The sequence below is a fragment of the Schistocerca nitens genome, chromosome 4, assembly GCF_023898315.1.
Source record: "Schistocerca nitens isolate TAMUIC-IGC-003100 chromosome 4, iqSchNite1.1, whole genome shotgun sequence".
Taxonomy (NCBI): domain Eukaryota; kingdom Metazoa; phylum Arthropoda; class Insecta; order Orthoptera; family Acrididae; genus Schistocerca; species Schistocerca nitens.
In genome coordinates, this window is record NC_064617.1 from 305,990,987 (window position 1) to 306,003,013 (window position 12,027).

A 12,027-nucleotide genomic window follows, 5' to 3' on the forward strand; every position below is an offset into this window, starting at 1 on the left:
ACGGCCTAACCCAGGAGAAAAAAGGGACGAAAATGTCGTTGACAAGGAATCCAATTGAGCATAAGGAATAGCATCAGAGATGATATTGACAGAGTCATCTAAGGAGAACCCAAAAACGCGAAAGGCATCGAAACCAAAAAGATTCTGTGCGTTACTCTGGTCGACCACAAATATGGGAACAGTGTGAATGATGGATTTGTAAGATACCTCAGCATTAAATTGTCCCAAGAGAGAAATCTTCTGTTTATTGTACGTCCATAATTACCGAGTGACAGGTGATAGGAGTGAAGAACCCAACTGAAGATACGTCTGAGAATTAATTATAGTGGCAGCAGAACCGGTATCCACCTGCATGCGAACATCCCAACCAAGGATTTGGACAGTGAGGAATAACTTCCTTGAAAGGGAAGAAGTGCAATTGACAGACAACACAGAAGCAGAATCAGTGTCACGGTCATGAACATCATGTATGCGGTTGGATTTGCAAACGGCAGACACATGACCCTTCTTTTTGCAATTGTGACACACGGCCCAACGTTGGGGACAGTCCTCCCGTGAATGTTTCGTAAAACAACGCAGACATGAAGGAAGTTGCCGGGAGTTTTGCTGCAGTTTCTTAGAGGGTTGTTTACGGTTAGGCCGAGGCTGCTTGTGGGAGCATACTGCAGCCACGTCGGCCGGCGGGGACGCACCGCACGCGTCGTCAACAGCGCACAGAGGTTGTATGTCCCCTAAGTCACCCCATGCCTCTATGTGCATTGATTACTGATCTATTTCAAAGAAATATGAAATTTCAGTCACACTGATGCATAACTGAAATATAGGGAGAAAGCAAGGACTTAATAACATTCTCTGTTCTGAGGAAATATATAATGGACAATCATGGCATAAATTACTGAAGTCTGATAACAAGGGAATACATAAGAAAAACATGTGTCTGTGGTTATTGTTGGAGCAGCATACAGTTATGGGACAGGAAATCTTTAGAACAAGCAGAGTTATCCAATAATACTTCCCATTCTTCTTTATTCCTTATCCTCCCATTGCATAATATTTTAAGACAGATAAAAAAATTAAAATGTCATACCTCTACCCTTGCCACTGACGTACAAAAAAGGTGGTATTAATGGGATGGGTAGAGTGAGGATCAAATGGTGGATTCTTTTCAGTTTATGGGTAGTATGATTTGAAATGTTGGAAAAGCAAAACTGTTGAAATTAGTCACAGCTTATCACAAACAAGTTCCTCAGAGTAATGTGAAACCCTTTCTCAGAAGTTCCCAGTGCCATTCGTGACATATATACTTGGGAAGGGAGTTATCTGCAAACTTATGAAAGTGAATGAGCCAGGAGATCCTGTGCATGGATTTGTGGTTATCTCATGAAAAGATTTATTTCCACATATAAATTAATTTCATGGAAGTATGCCGTTCACACAACATCGAATTTCTACAAGACAAAAACAAGGAATAACTATATAACCAAAGGCAAAGAATAAACACAGTGTGGCATGGAACCATGGAACTCTCAATACAGTCTACACCACTGTACTGCGGAATGTATATAGTGGGAGTCACTACACGGTTCCCCCCTCCTGTGTCAGCGAACGTCTCATTAAATTTGATACGCCATCCAGATTGGGTCGTCATGCCTTTCTCGAAACTCAGGGGCTTCTCCTTAGGATCAATGTGTTCTTCTAGTTGCAAAATGGTATTGCCTGCGGGTGTTTCCTGTGTGGCAGCATACAATGTTCGTCAAGCCTCCTCTGTAGCTGGCCATGCTAGGTGGATCTTTCGTTGCTACTTCTCCCTTCTCCATGTTTCTCGGTGCCAATCCTTTTTCTGTTGACCGTGAATCTTAAAATGCTGGTTTGGTACAGTGAAGCGCAACTGTGGTAAACACAACTTGGTGGCAAAGTCTGACACTGCGATAATTTCATCGCCCATATCATAGATGAAATCTCCAGGGAGACGTAACAATTGGCAGTACACCAATTCTTCCACTGTGGCTTGTGAGTCAGGCTTGAAGGTTGTTTGCAATACTAGTAAAACAATCAGTAGACTTGTCTGCTGTGTGACATTCTATGACTGATTTCAGTGGTCATTGTAGGGGTTCCACCAAGCCGTTCACTGCGGGTTGATAAGTAGTGGTCCTTATTCGCTTGACACTTAGTGTGGCAAGGGCCTTAAAGAGGTATGCCTCAAATAGATGCCCTTGATCTGTCATTGTTTACTATGATATGCCAAAACACACAATCTATCCTCTGAAAAACATTGTTGCCACTGTCTCCGAAGTGATGTCTGCCGTAGCCAATGCTTCTGGCCATCTCGAGTATCTTTCCACAATCATAAGGCAGTAATTGCAGCCTTCCGACATTGATGGAGGGACTACAACATCCATTTGGACATGGTGAAATCAGTGGTTAGACGGTATAAATGTACCTAGCAGTGCCTTGACATGTTGTGTGATTTTGTTCTTTTGACAGGCCATACTTTGTCGTGGTTCCTCGGACTCCAGGATGTGCTAGATTGTGTATTGAAGTGATTGCCAGAGTTTGAAATTGCTGCAGAACAAATGGCCCAGGCTTTAACTTGGTGACATCTCAGTATAACTGCACATTTGTGCCTGGTATTGCTCCTCTTCATAGCTGGGAACCTGATTTTTGCACAAGCATTGGATGCAGCACCTCATCAGCTTGTTGTACCCATGCCACAGCATCAAAATCAATAGCTGCATCTATGGCCTCAGTGTGCAGTGATGCATGCTTGATTACTGCCAATGCCTCAATCTGAGAGAGTGAATCAGTATCTACATTAAGTTTGCCTTGCACATATATGATGTTGGTTGTGAAGTGGCCAATGTAGTCAGTATGCCTCAGTTGTCTTGGCGATGCCTTTCTTGGCTTCACTTTGAAAGCATAAGTTAATAACTTGTGGCCTGTAAAGATACTGAAATGGCGGCTTTCCAAAGAATGCTTGAATTTTTTTTACTACAGTGTAGGTTGTCATGACTTGCAATGGCCTGTCACCCACTTCTGTTGTGAGGGTACAGCTTTTGGTTAAAAAAAAGCAAGCGATTGCCAACTCTGGTTTATCATCTAACAGCGCATTTGATGAGGGTGTGCTAGTAGAGCTGCATCCGCTGTTGCTGTTTTGATAACATTAAAAGCATGGTCTGCCTTGCTTGTCCATCGCAATCTATTGTTTGCCCTATGTGCACCTATCAGGAGTTCATTCAATGGTGCTATTATCAATGCATGATTCGACACAAAGTGCTGGTAGAAATTTATTACACCAAGATAAATCTGCAACTACTGAGTTGTAACTGGCTGTGGGTATCCACATATGGCTTCCACCTTGTCTTGTGGTGGTCAGATGCTACTTGCATCCACTGTGTAGCCAAGAAACTGGACTTCGTTGATGCCAAAAATACATTTTGATGGGTTCACTACTATTTCTTGTGCATGCAAATAATCAAACAACTTCATCAAATGCTGCATGTGCTCCTCTTCAGAAGTGGACATAATGGTTATATCATTGAAAAGTCTGTGCTGCATTGCAGAGCCTGAATGGCATTCACATGAACTCAAATAAACCAAATGGCATAGTGACAGCTGTCTTGGGAATATCTTCAAGAGCAACCAGAATCTGATAGTATGCTCTGACCAAATCTATTGTTGTAAAAATTGTTTGTCTGTTTCTCTTGAAGTCCTCGATATGTGGCACAAGATATCTGCCTGGAATGGTTCTCACATTTCATTGCTGGTAATCACCGTAGGGGCACCAACCATTCTTCTTTTTTGGTACCACATGAAGAGGGGCTGCCCAGCTGCTACTTGAAAAGTGACAAATGCCTTGAACTAACATGCTACGAAACACTTGTTTGATAATTTGTAATTTATCTGGTGCTAAACATCAAGGGCGGGTCTGGGGTAGAGAGGATATGATGAACAGGGGTTAAAATTAGTGATTGCTTTGTGATCTCTGGGAATTTTTGTAGTAGTTGTGTAATTTTTGTGTCCCCAGTGATCACTTCGACTGTTGTAGTAGCAATATAGTTCACCTTACCTTCTGCAGTCATGTTCGTTGTTGCATCACTTAAACGCTGCTGATGTAGGTCTGGTACCAGATTGTAGAATGCCAGGAAGTCTGCTCCTAGTATGGGGGGTGATACATCAGCCACAGTTAACCACCACTCAAAGGTAGATGCATTCTGAAGTTGAGTAGTAAAGTGACGTGTCCATCTGTCGTAGTCTCTGTGTCATTTACAACATACAGGCAAACATCATCATGGCTATGACATGGTAGCTTGGTTATGGGAGGCACTGATATTTCTGCTCTGGTGTCTATCAGGTACTGCACTTTTGTGGGGCAGTCCTTAACAAAAAAAATAGTGTTGTTCCAGCTGCTACCGTATCCGCATCACAATTCACTTTACATGGTGTTATACACTTTCATGCATCTTCGCCAAGTTTTCTATGGTACCAGTATACGTTGTGTGTCACTGGTGAACTATTTCAACTCCTTGATTGTCAATGTTTGCATTGCTTTGTATGTGCTTTTTGTAGCACAGTCACTTGCATTGTAAGCTCAGCTAATTGAGACTGTTGTGACAACAAAGTTGCTGAGGTTGTGCTGTCTTGTGCAGTAGCCATTGTCGCAGCGCTTGTCATCTGATACATTTCTGCGATCCAATCAGTTGTTTGTGCTAATGCCTTCAGATCTCTGAACCATTAAAATCTTTTGTGGAACTGCCAGTAGGAAGATATCCATAGGTTGCTTAATACATCTTCATTGACAGCATTACTTGCAAGAGTATGCAGGCGACAAAGTAGTTGGGATGGAGTTTTGTCACCTAATTCCTGTGTCTGTAAAAGGTTTTCCAGATATTTGGCTTCAGGCTGGGACAGTCGTATGGTCAACGTATTCTTTGTAGCAACATATCGTTCAGTTTCCAGAAGTGTAGTGAGAATGTCTTAGATTTATGAGTCAAGATTTTGTATTAACTCAGCTACCACATAACTGTATTTCATTTTATCTGCTGTAAATCGCTCTATAATTGCCCGAACCAAAGCAGCGGGTTATGTTGCCAAAAAGGCGGTGGTTTGATCATAACCCTGCTGATAAGTCCATTACTTGAGGCTGGCTTGGTCGGCACTGACGAGGTGTTCACCTTTGTGCTGAATGAAGAACCAATGTGGCTGGCATGGGAGTAACAGTCGTAGTTTTGATGTGGCGCAGAGCATCGGAGCCGGTGCTAAGTACTGTTATGCGTGATCATGTTGGGCGAAGCCAATTATATGTGGTTAACTCATGGAAAGATTTACTTCCACATTTAAATTAATTACACAGAAGTACGCAGTCTGAATGACATTCAGTATCAGTGAGATGAAAACAAGGAATAACTAAATAATAAAAAACAAAGAATAAACACAATGCGGCTTGGAGCTGTGGAACTCTCATACAGTCTACCATATTGTACCGCTGTATATAGTGAGAGTCACTACAGATTTAATATATGTCCACAATATTACTTAATGAGAGATATACTAGGGAGATGAAGAGAGAAAGAGAGGCAGCAGGACCAATTTGAACAAAGTGGAAATTATGAACACTACAACAACAGGCTGGCAGTGGTAAAGCCAAGTTTTAAAAAATTGCAGATTTCAAGATCTTGTGCTCTCCTTTTGAAGTTTTTTCTGTTCCTGCATTTTCAGCCAGGTAACCATGTCTGACTGCCAAAAGAATTGTTGACGTACCTTGCTGGCATCATCAGGTGCTCCTGATGTGCCTGTAAGACATATTATTATTTTTATATATTTTATGGCAGAGGGCCATAATGATTCACTTACTGATGTTATCCTCTGTTGTTTCATTCTGAGAAAGTAATAATCTAGCTATTTGTGGAATGTGTGTTTTAACAGATTGAGCAAGGAGGCACAGGTTCATATCCACCCGTCCAAGTCAGGTTTTTATAAGCTTTTCCTTATGTCAATTAAGGCAAATGCTGGGATTGTTTCTTTTTTGAAAAGGACATGCTTGATGATTACCTTTTTATATCCTTACCCATTCTGAGCTTGTGCTCCATTCGTAATGACCTTGTCACTGACAGTATGTTAAACACCAGTCTTCCTTTCCTAACTTGAGTGTCAATATTTGTATTATTTATTAGCATATTCCATTCACAGCTTTCTTTGTGGCACTGAAAATGAAGAGGAACAGATAAAATGAGACATTGGTAACAAGCACATGTAATGTTGCAAACATCTCAAACAGGTACTTTGTTTCTGTTTCCAACAGCTAGGGGACATCAGGTTCAGTAAACAGTGCAGGGAAATATCTGAGACCAGTCTCTACAACTTCAGTAAAATTGAAATGAGACTCTCGTCTCCCAGAGAAGTAGTAGCCATTATAAAATCCTTAAAATCAAAATATTCTCTTTTACAAGCTTTACAAGCTCCGTGGGAAGGAGCAGAATCATCTTGGAAAATGCAACTGGAAACATTTCCAAACTAGTCTCTTCTTGTGGTCATAAGTCTCCTTACAAGGATGCTGGTGTATACATTTGTATTGACGGTGCTATTTATTAAGTCCAGACAACCTACTGTATGGGTAGAAATGTGTCCTCAGACTATCTGTCCTGATGGAAGTTGGGCGTCCTCTGGTGGTGGTTGTAGCGCCTTGTATGATGAACCCTCTATAGCAGTTGCTCACAGTAGCCAGTTTAAGTGTATCTTCTGTGGAGATTTGAGTGGTGCTTGATGCTCCTTGTATGGATGTCAAAGGCATCATTGATACTGCTGTTTGTATTTTTTGTTCAGTATTTAAAACTGTCAGTTGTCAATCTGAAAGTCAAATAAAGGTAGAGAAAGCTCTACTTACTACATACCTGCACAGTCTTGTCGTGTGGTGCTTTGGCATGACATTACTCATCATTTCTTTAAATACTACGGTACTAAAATCACTACATAAGAAGTATCAGACTCCTATGACAGGTCAAAGAGAATTCTAAAATCAAATTTTAAAGCGTAGCCGTCACAAAAACTTGTGCCAGATGAAAAAATAGTGACTGCATATCTGAATGCAGTGAACAACATGCCGTAGACTCACTAATCAAATTTTTTGCAAAGAAAACCCTGTCAACCAGTGTAAGTTCATTCCTCTGTCCTCTGCCAGCCGAAGTGGCCGCGCGGTTCTGGTGCTGCAGTCTGGAGCCGCGAGACCGCTACGGTCGCAGGTTCGAATCCTGCCTCGGGCATGGATGTGTGTGATGTCCTTAGGTTAGTTAGGTTTAACTAGTTCTAAGTTCTAGGGGACTAATGACCTCAGCAGTTGAGTCCCATAGTGCTCAGAGCCATTTGAACCATTTCCTCTGTCCTCTCTCAATTTCGCAAACTACTATTTACTTCCAGTTACTTCATAATTACATAGTTAGAATTTTATAGATGAAGAAAACACACAAGAGATTTGTCCTACCAGATAATTCGCATCTTACTTTGTGTAAATCATTGACTACAGCAGTATAAGGTTCTCAAGTTTATTGACATAGAAAAGGTTTACATCTTTAATTATAATAAGGAGTTACATACTGACATTTTCCTCTGCACACCTTTCCATGATTTCAAATCCCAAATCTTTGTTAAGACCAAAGAAATAAAGCACACACATTCGCCCCTGAAATCCCATGACTCTGTTTTAAGATTAGTTGAACATTTATTGAAAAAAAAAGAAAAAAAAAGCAGCTTGGGGCTGTTTACAGCTCACCTAATTGGGAAAATTGCACACTGTTGCTGTGTTGTGCGAGGGCAAAGCAATGTCATGATCAGTAACTGTGTGGTTATTGTGTAATTAAGTAAATGGCCACCACACTGCAAAGTGAGGCTGCACTGCTATTGCATTGGTTGGCTGCTGCAAAGGCACTCTCAGGGATCACTGCTGCACTTGTAGCCTCGAGATCACCGCATCAAAATCTTCTGTTTCATCGACATAATGTTTCTTGACTTTTGTTGACAGTTATTTCAACATGTAAATATTTCATGTTGTTGACCTGGTTGCTTTGGTCAACTAATCTCATTTATCCCTTCTGTTGTGATAATTCACACTTATTTTGTTTTTACCAGATCAAAAAATTGCTACTTAAATATTGTAATTACATTGGGCAATAACACAGTGTGCGCTTGCCTATGTCTTCTTCGCCGTTTACTTCAGCTGCTGTAGGCAATGTCATATTTTCTACAGCTGCTTTTTGAAACTTATTCTTATTTGTGGTAAAACTCTCTTCTCTTTGCACGTCTTATCCACGTCCTGTACTTAGGGTGCCAAAATGGTGTGTAACGGTGCCACTCTGTAGCTGTACTGAACCCTGAAGACTTGTTCGCTTCCCTATGATCTCTCACCCTGATACTATTGGTGTGGTCACATTTCCAGAATTCTCTTGATGCAATGGACCTGCTATGCAGTGCCACCAACTCTTCCCACGTTACTTCTTCTCCCTATGCAGTCGAGAACTGGAAGAGAGCTTTGAAGTATTCTAGTTACAAAATGACATAACTGCTTTTTAAAGAACTCTTCTGTATTTTGTTGCTCTTATGTAACAGTTACAACACTGGGCAAACAGATCTCTTATTAATCAGAATATCATCTCCAAATCAAATTTCCGAGCAGAACAGAAGAGAATGACATATCTGTTCAGCTTCTTTCAACTGTTTCTGGGTGTTGTTGTTGTAGGCAATGCCTCTTGTTTTCTGCCTTCCAAAATACTGTCAAGACATGACACCAAAGCATAAGTGACTCCTTCACAGCTTGTGGAGACTCCCAGTCCCTGTCGCACCTTGGTGGCATTCTGTCTTGCATGTCCCATTCCGACTGTACGCTCATCAAACCAGTGTGGGCACAGTGGAAAGTCTTCTGCATGGTAACTGCCTAAACAATGTTTTTCCACAAACATCTTTCATCTGATTATGAGGAAGAGAGGAAAACATCATGTTACTGTACACTACTTATAACTGAGTGCTGAATACAAATGAATAGAATATAACTGAGTCAGAGACATAAAGAATTTTGTGTAAAAATAATTATTTAATATAGTGGAAAGGAAGAGTTTTAATAGAAGAATGGAAGAGGATTTTGCACTGAGAATGCTCCAAAAAGGACAATATGTGGAGCAGCAGATAGGCTAAAGCTGAGTTTTAAGACAGTCATGTGTCAGAGAGCTAACAGATTAATAAGTTGTTGCATAAGGATAGTTAGTGGCTGTGTATGCATGCTAGCTCTCTGCTGAAGGACTTTGTCCAAACGTTGAGTCACATATTGACATTTCCTACATGTCTGCTGCTCTGTGCTGCCTCTGTTTGGTGACTAGAATTATATGTACTCAATGGATTTATATTCCTTTCTGGTTTGCTCATCCTTACTTATTTTACTTTGCACGTGGCAAGGGCTGTACGAGGATCTTCTGTTTCTTTCTGTTGAGTGCACTGTTTGTCCATTGGCATTGGTGTTCATCCTACCTGTGACCTCCCCAGTGTTATCTTGCCACCTGATCGTGAGTCTTCTCTTCCTCTCATTCCATCTATTGTTTTGTAGTATACTATTTTTGCTGTATGGCCTCCCTAGTTTGACCTTCTCTCCTGTAACACTTCGCCCTTATTACGTTGTGTGCACTGCTCTTGCAATTATTATTATTTTTTTTTCTTATCCTCCAGTCCATGTTATTTTCATTGTATACAGGTCTGAAAATATTCCTTAGTATTTGTCTTTCAAATATTAATAGTTTTTCTTCATCTTTCCTTCTAAATATTAATGATTCATGTCCTTATAGTGTTACCAGTATAACAGTTGATAGGAACAAGCAGATTTTAAAGTTAAGAACTCTTTTTCCTTAAGATTTTTACTGAACGAAAACGTGTTTTGTTCACTGTTGTTAGACAGGCATCTGTTTTTATATCCATTCTGTTGTTGTTGCTAAAAAGACTAACTAAGTAATTGGAGCAGTCCACTGTCTTAAAAATTAATCCATCTACAGCCAAAGGTGCATCAATGTGGATTTTCTTTCTTTTGACTAGATGTTCTCTTTTTTTCATTAATATGTAATCCTGTTTTCTCAGCAATTTTGTAATAATTTTGCATCAATTTGATTAATTCTGGTGTGGAAACACTTATTAATGCTACATCATTTGCATAGTAAGTCTAATAATGTTCACCTCATGCAGCTGGATCCCTTGTGGATTACTTTTAGCAAATTGTCAATTGTCGAAGATGACATTAAATCAAGTAAATGAAATGGCGTCCCCTTGTTCAGTCCATTGTACACCTTAAAATTTTCCATTTCACTCACATGTGTCTTTATATGACAAAAGGTTCATCTATACACATTTTAACTAATCTGCTAACTTCAAGGGTATTTCAAAACCCCTCATTACATTCAGGAGTTTATGTTGGTGTATGTTATAATAGGTCTTTTTGAAATCTAGAAGTAATATGTGGACATCTACCTTGACTATTGTTTGCCTTAGAGTGTGTAAATTATCTAATGTGGATCCATTTCTGCAGAAACTGCACTGGTAGTCCCCAACTGGTCCTTCAGTTATTGGGATCAGTCTGTTTAATAGGCAAATTGATAGGATTTTATAAGAGACATCCAATAAAGCAACTCCTCCATAGTTATCACTCACAAGGAGATTGTTCTTCTTGAATAGGGGACATATTATCAGTCTGCTGGTATGGATTCGCTCTTACAGATCATTTCTATTAAAGACTGTAGTTCTAATTACAGTTGTGGTTGTGGTCATCTATTCTTTAATAACTCAGTGTATATCAGGTCTTCACAACAAGCCTTATTAATCTTTAATTTATTTATTAATTGCTGTATGGTATGGTTACTCGCACATCAACTATATCGGAATTCCCCATTCCCATATTTAAAAAGAAGAAAGTAGAGCTTACAGCATTTGGAGGGAAAGTAAATCAAGAGAGTCATAAGTTCCAGGAAAGGGTTTGAAAGTAACAATTTATTGAGAAAGAGATCTGGAAACCAGAGTAATATACGGCTCTTTAGATAGTTGGTATTACAGACAAGAGACCTAAATTTGAAATAAGAAGTCTCCGTGTGAATATGTAAAGAGATGGTAAATAGAGGCAGACAAATTATGAGAAAAAGATTGTTAAAAGAAGTAAGAAACAACATTAAATAATAAATACTGAAAATGAAGACTGATACTGATGTAAAAAGTTAATGTAGATGGTAAATATATAAAAGGAGGAAATAAGCTGCAGAAGAAAATAAAGGAAGTACTAGGAGATACAGGCTGGGGGCGAATGGGAGCAGAGGGAGGTGAAACTGTTACATAGTGAGAGAGAAGTGTGCTAGAGAGCTATTTCCTATTTTTGGAGTTAAGGCACTCCAATTTTGGAGGACGACGGTTCAATCCCGTCTCCGACCATCCTGATTTAGGTTTTCCGTGATTTACCTAAATTGCTTCAGGCAAATGCCGGAATGGTTCCTTTGAAAGGGCACGGCCGATTTCCTTCCTCATCCTTCCCTCCCCCAAGCTTGCGCTCCGTCTCTAATGACCTCGTTGTCAACGGGACGTTAAACACTAATATCCTCCTCCTCCTCCAATTTTGGAAGGGAGGTGATGAAACAAGCCCCAGTTCTTGCTGTTATGGACCAGACCTCACGCAGCAACTATATATTGCATGTCTCTGTTATAGGTTCTTTATATAGAAGTATTCCTTCTGACTTGTAGTGTGGAGTAAACCTATGAACAAGACATGACAAAAAGTAGAATGCATCATAAAACTTGACCACATTAATGTTTGGTTTCACTGTCAAATACTTTGTAATACTCTTGAGATAGGTTTATAGAACAACTGTGCAGAAGTGTTTGTTTCTCCAACATATGTAATTATTTATTGTAATTTGATATCAGTATAAAAAAGATTTTCTAGCAGGAAAGAAGAGTCATATTGACTTAAGACTGTATCACACAAGAAGAAAAGAAATCCTTTTACAAAGTTACAGTCAGTAA

General features: G+C 39.8%; 1 protein-coding gene across 1 annotated transcript in view; it reads left to right on the top strand.

The window, feature by feature from the left end:
• Positions 1–12,027, top strand: part of LOC126252816 (tRNA pseudouridine synthase Pus10) — a 76,897-nt gene that overhangs the window by 13,761 nt on the left and 51,109 nt on the right. The gene's annotated exons all lie outside the window — the stretch shown is intronic.